The 6,607-nt window shown below is 52.4% G+C and overlaps 1 protein-coding gene across 1 annotated transcript in view; it reads left to right on the forward strand.

Moving 5' to 3' along the window:
• Nucleotides 1-6,607, forward strand: part of LOC138350372 (salivary glue protein Sgs-3-like) — a 280,211-nt gene that overhangs the window by 34,255 nt on the left and 239,349 nt on the right. The window lies entirely within an intron of this gene.

Below are 6,607 nucleotides of genomic sequence, written 5' to 3' on the forward strand. Positions count from 1 at the left end.
AGGAGAGGGAGATTGGGAAAGACAGAGAGGGAGTGGGCGGGAGAGGGGGAGTGTGTGTATGGGGGACGCATGGGTAACTGGGGGGTGGGAGGGGGCAAATATGGTCACGTCTGGTCAGGTGTGTATGTGTGCGTGTATTTGTGGTCAGTCGTGGGGGGGGGGGAGTGTATTGGGTTAGTGAGATGGGGGGGTAAGAGAGCGGGGGGGGGTGGAATATGAGTGAGGTCTTATCCCCTTTCCACAAAAGGTGTTAATCATTTCTACCCTGATTGAACGTTTGTGTGTCCGAGCATGTGTGTGTGTTTTTGCGTGTGCGTTTTTGCATGTGTGTGCTTGTGTGCATGCATATGTACATGTGCATGCGTGCGTGTGCCACGAGAGTCCCGTAAGTGTCAACCTCTACCCAAAAGGAGCCACTTTAAGATTTTAAATATATATGATATACTGAACAAGAATTTGATAATATTTTACCTCACTCCCGTACACCTGAATAATTGACCAGAGAGAGTACCTACCAGGCAGTCTTCCGCTCCCACAACTAGATGAATAACGATGTCTGGATGACGAGGTGATCGGTTGTCACCTCCCACGTGGTGATTCACTAAGGTCCAGTAGTGTGTGTGTGTGTGTGTGTGTGTGTGTGTGTGTGTGTACCTATAGCTTACAGCGGAGGGGGGGGGGGTCCCTGGGATTAACACTTTATTCAGTTCTCAATTGAGCTCACGAGTGAGGTTCCTTCAATGCCCTACACTATCCAGTTTACTTTTACCTTCTATTATTGAATGAGAATGCATTAGTGATTACGATATATTATATAAATCCTGCACACTGTTGATGTCAATTGAGAGGCACTTAACAGTTCCCACAAGCAACTCCTCTCCACAAGCACACCTAGGCAAGTTTCTCCGGCGGGTCCTCCTGTCCTGTCCTCCACACTGTATAACCTGGTGGCCTGGTGCTGGTGATCTTGTCCTGTCCTCCACACTGTATAACCTGGTGGCCTGGTGCTGGTGATCTTGTCCTGTCCTCCACACTGTATAACCTGGTGGCCTGGTGCTGGTGATCTTGTCCTGTCCTCCACACTGTATAACCTGGTGGCCTGGTGCTGGTGATCTTGTCCTGTCCTCCACACTGTATAACCTGGTGGCCTGGTGCTGGTGATCTTGTCCTGTCCTCCACACTGTATAACCTGGTGGCCTGGTGCTGGTGATCTTGTCCTGTCCTCCACACTGTATAACCTGGTGGCCTGGTGCTGGTGATCTTGTCCTGTCCTCCACACTGTATAACCTGGTGGCCTGGTGCTGGTGATCTTGTCGTGTCCTCCACACTGTATAACCTGGTGGCCTGGTGCTGGTGATCTTGTCCTGTCCTCCACACTGTATAACCTGGTGGCCTGGTGCTGGTGATCTTGTCCTGTCCTCCACACTGTATAACCTGGTGGCCTGGTGCTGGTGATCTTGTCCTGTCCTCCACACTGTATAACCTGGTGACCTGGTGTTGATGATTTTTCTGTTTAACACCAAAGTTCTAGTGATATCATTGTATCTTTTTTTCCTATGGGTGTTAGTATACTTTGTGATAACCAAGATCCGTGATCCAACACTGTATTCCTAATATGCCCGAAAATATTGAGTAATATTGCGTAGCGCACAAGCCCTCGACCCTCCCACATGACTGTGTGTGTGTGTGTGTGTGTGTGTTTACTAGTTGTGTTTTTGCGGGGGTTGAGCTTTGCTCTTTCGGCCCGCCTCTCAACTGTTTACTAACTACTACTACTTTTTTTTTTTTTCCCACACCACATACACACACCCCAGGAAGCAGCCCGTGACAGCTGACTAACTCCCAGGTACCTATTTACTGCTAGGTAACAGGGGCACTTAGGGTGAAAGAAACTTGGCCCATTTGTTTCTGTCTCGTCCGGGAATCGAACCCGCGCCACAGAATTACGAGTCCTGCGCGCTATCCACCAGGCTACGAGGCCCCTGTACAGGGGGGCCCTATTCCCTATTGTGTGTGTGTGTGTGTACTTACCTATTTGTGTGTGCATGCGCGTGCGCGTGTACTCGCCTAGTTGTGCTTGCGGGGGTTGAGCTCTGGGTCTTTGGTCCCGCCTCTCAACCATCAATCAACTGATGTACAGATTCCTGAGTCTACTGGGCTCTTTCATATATACATTTAAAACAGTGTATGGAGTCAGCCTCCACCACATCACTGCCTAATGCATTCCACTTGTTAACTACTCACACTGAAAAAGTTTAACATCTCTGTGGTTCATTTGAGTATTCAGTCTCCACCTCTGTTGCCTTGTTTGCGTACCACCCGTGTTAAATTTTTTATCCGTATCTACCCTGTCAATTCCTTTGAGAATTATGTAGATACTGATCATGTCTCAACTTACTCTTCTGTCTTCCAGTGTCGTGAGATGCATATGCCACTAGGACTAGCCTAGTGACATACTTCTGACCTTTTTCCCCCTCCTCGCTCAGCTCGTTGTCGCCGTGTGGGGGCTTAGTGGGCGGCTGCCGGAGTGTGATGTTCCTTGGGACAGTCCAATGTCCTTTTCAAGCCTTGTGCGCCTGCTGCCGTCCTCTCCAATTCTGCTGGGCACCTTTTCTTTTTCCTTCTGTTTCGTTTTTCTCCTCCCTCTTCTCCTATCTGCTTGCCGTTTCCTGCCGACCTTTTGCTTGTTCTGGTTCTTCCCTTGGACTTCTTCTATTTTGACGCCCGGGTGCTTGAGGAGGCATACTCTTGCACCCGTAGAACTGTAGTACCCGACGTCGAGAGCGAGGGGTACCTTTTATTGTCAATCCTCCTTTCGTCACTGAACCCGATCTCGACGGACTGTCGGTTTCTTAAGGTGGCGTTTGTGGGGCGTATACTCACGACGCACCCCTAGGACGCCCCGGCAAGATCGGCGATAGCTTCTTGTTGGGTGTCCTGCCTCTAATTGTGGCTCCGTGGTGGGTGTGGGGGCACATTCGTGAATGAATTCTTCTTTTCGTAATGATGATGACCCCTGTTTCGGCTGTTTCTGGTTTACCCTCTCAGGCTCGTGGGGTGGGCGACCAAGCCCCCGAGTCGGCCTGTCTTGGAAGACCGGGCTCTGTAGCCTCCGCTGCATTGGGCCCCGACCTTGCTCCTCCTTTGGCCTCTCTGACTCCTTCCCCTGGCTCCCCTCCCTCCTCTATGGTTGGGTCGAGCCCCAAGCCCCCAGTGGTGACTACCTCGTCCCCTGGCGCGGCTCCTTCTCTAGTTGTAACTACTGCGCCTTTTAACCCCTCTCTCTCTGGGGGTTCTCACAGCCGTCCTCGTCACGGCCGCCCTCGCTCGATTCCTTCCAGTTCTGCTACCTATCAAGCCTTGTTTGGTCCCGCTTCGTGGGCCAAATATTTTGATCTCCCTCTTGATTCTGCGCCTCCTGACGATTTCTCCCTCCATCGACATCTCGTTGATTCCGTGGATGCCTCCATTACTTTCAACCCCCACTCGTCTCGGTACACGTGTCGTTGCTGCTCCTTCTCAGGATGCTGCTTCCCGCTTGGCTGCCTTGTCCTACCTTGGCGAGACCCCTGTTCGGGTCTCGAAGAACGCTCAGTTGAATGCCAGAGTTGGCACTATTTTGCTCCTGCCCCATGTTGCGACCGGTGTTCGGGACCTGCGCGACTGCCACGACGATATTCGATATCCTTGCTGCCCAGGGCCATTCTATTCTCCAGGTGGACACGTTTACTCGTCCCCCTCGTGGTAGTCGCCGTCAACCCCTCCGGGTTGTGAAGATTATCTTTGATGGTAGGACCCTTCCACCCTCTGTCATTCTTGTTGGTGCCAGGTGCTCTGTCCAGGAGTACATTCCTTCTCCTCGGCTCTGCAACAAGTGCTGGAGGTTTGGGCATGGTGCCCTCCGCTGCTCCGGGACTGTCTCTCTCTGTCCTTTGTGTGGTGGCGAAGGTCACTCTAAGTCGGAGTGCACTTCTCCCCAGGCTCGTTGCCTCAACTGCGGTGAGGCCCATCCTTCCTTCTCCCGTGCGTGTGTCCATTACAAGCTTGAGGCAGCCGTCCTCAACTTGAAGCACCGGGAGCGTTTATCTTTTCCTGAGGCGAGACGCCAGGTTCGCCGGCTCCCGCCTTATGCTAATATCTCTTATGCTCGCGTGTTGCGCTCTTCCTCTCTTCGTCCTTCCCGCCTTCCTCAGACTCACAACCGTTTCCGGGCCTTGGACCCTGATGCGCCCACTGCCCCCTCCTCTGTTCCTTTGGGTTCTCTCCCGAAGGATCCTCCTCCTGGTCCTCTGTCTGGGGTTCCCCTTCCTTCTACCCGGTCTGTCGTGTCTTCTGTGTCTTCTTCCTCGTCTCCCTCCGTTCCTCCTTCCCATCCTTTTCCTCCGTCTCTTGACTCTCCCCTCCGCCTGTCGGTGCGGGCTGATGTCCATCGCTCTCCAAACGGCCGTCATGTGTGCTCTCGTTCAGCTTCTCCAGTTGAGACGCTAGAATCCGTTGCCCAGTACGTGGTTGCTGGGACACCTGTCTCTTTACGTCAGAAGCGTAAACCTGGCTCCTCTCCTTCCTCCTCCCCGGCGGTAAGAAGGTTTCGCTTTCTTCCTCGGCCCCTACTTCTGCCTCTCTCGCTCCTTCCCCTCCCATTTCGGTGGTTGCGCCCCCTGTTCCTGCTATGGAGGTTTCTTTAGCCCCCGCTTCCCTCTCAGTTGCTGCCCTTGCTGAGGTACGCTCCCCTCTTTCTACCCCCCCTCTTCCTGCTGCTGTCCTTGACTGCTCCTCTCCGTTGTCTCCTCCTCTTCCTCCTCCGGACCCCGCCCGCCCACCTCTGGTCTGTTCTCTCGTTTCCTTCCCTCCGTCTTTGCTCAGTTTACCCATGCCCCCTAACCCTGACTTTGCTGACCCTGATCCCGACCCTGATATTCTTTAACGTGCTCTGTTGCTCTTTCGCCTTTGTTTCTTCCTTGTTCTCTGTTTTTGTCCTTTCTCTTCTCGTCGTTGTCCATTCTTCAATGGAACGTTCTAGGTTATTACGCCAATTTCCTCGAACTCCAACTTCTGATTTCACGGTTTTCGCCCCTTTGTGTCTGTCTCCAGGAGCCGATGCTTGGTGCTCGTCCTGGTCGTTTTCGTGGCTATTCCTTTCTCTCCCCCCCTCCCAGCTGTTGCTGGGGTTTCTAATTCTTCTGCTCTTTTGATTCGTGCTGATGTTCCCTTTGTTCCTTTACTTTTTCCTTCGCCTCTCCATTGTTCTGCTGCTCGTATCTTTGTGGGGAAATGGTACACAGTTTGTTCCATTTATCTCCCCCCGAGTGTCCCGCTTTCTTTTCCTGATTTGAAACACCTCCTAGACTCCTTGTCGGAGCCAGTGCTCCTGCTGGGTGACTTCAATTGTCGTCATTCTCTTTGGGGTGACGTTCTGACGAATACCCGGGGTCGCCTTCTTGAGCCGTTTCTCCTCTCTTCTTCCCTGTCTCTTCTGAATTCTGGTGAGCCCACTCATTTGGACTCTCGGACTCGCACCCTTTCTTGTCTTGATCTTTCTCTCTGCTCTTCTTCTCTTTACTTAGATTTCACGTGGCAGGTTCTTGATGACCTCCATGGAAGTGATCATTTCCCCATCCTTGTTTCCTTTTTCTCTTTTCGCCCTTCCCTCTCTTTCCCTAGGTGGCAGTTTGCTAAGGCGGACTGGACCCTATTTTCCCTCAGTGCTACTCTCTCTGACCTCTCCCTTCTGCCTCTCTCTCGCGCTCTCTTCATTTTTCATGACACTGTCTTCAATGCTGCCCTCCGCTCTATCCCTCGCTCTTCCTCTCGGGGTCCACGGAAGTGCGTTCCCTGGTGGAATGCGGACTGTGCTCGGGCTGTCCGCTGTAAGCGTGCAGCCTGGAAGAAGCACCGCCGTAGGCAGACGACCGATTCTTTTCTTTTCTTTCGGAAAGCGAGTGCGGTAACCCATAGGGCCATCCGTACGGCTAAACGTGAATGTTGGGCATCTTATGTCTCAACAATTACGTCCGAAACTCCTCTGGCCCAGATCTGGAAGCGTATCCGCAAGATAGCGGGTAAGTTCGTTCCCGATGTTTCACAGGTCTTTCACCTCCATGATACTCTTGTGGCGGACCCGTTGCAGGTCGCTTCTGTACTGGGTTCCCACTTTTCTTCTGTTAGCTCTGGTCTTCATCTTCCCCAATCTTTTCTTCTTTGTAAACCTGTCCTTGAGTCTCGTCCTTTACATTTCTGCACTCGTCTTCAACTTCCCTATAATGATCCCTTCTCTCTCTCTCTGAACTTCGTTCTGCCCTGGCCCTCTGCAATTCTACGGCGGCGGGCTCCGATGGTATTCATTATGAGATGCTTCGCCATCTCCCTCCGTGCACGTCTCAGTATTTACTGAGTCTGTATAATCGGATCTGGGAGTCGTCGTCAGTCCCTGAGGACTGGCTCGATGCCGTTGTCCTCCCTGTTCGCAAACCGGGGTCTCTGGGTACTTCCCCTAAGGACTTTCGCCCTATTGCTCTCACAAGTTGTGTCTGCAAACTCTTTGAACGTATGGTTAACGTTCGTCTGATGTGGTTCCTGGAACACCATCACCTCCTCTCCCCTTCTCAAT

Source organism: Procambarus clarkii, chromosome 45 (assembly GCF_040958095.1).
Source record: "Procambarus clarkii isolate CNS0578487 chromosome 45, FALCON_Pclarkii_2.0, whole genome shotgun sequence".
NCBI classification, from domain to species: Eukaryota; Metazoa; Arthropoda; class Malacostraca; order Decapoda; family Cambaridae; genus Procambarus; species Procambarus clarkii.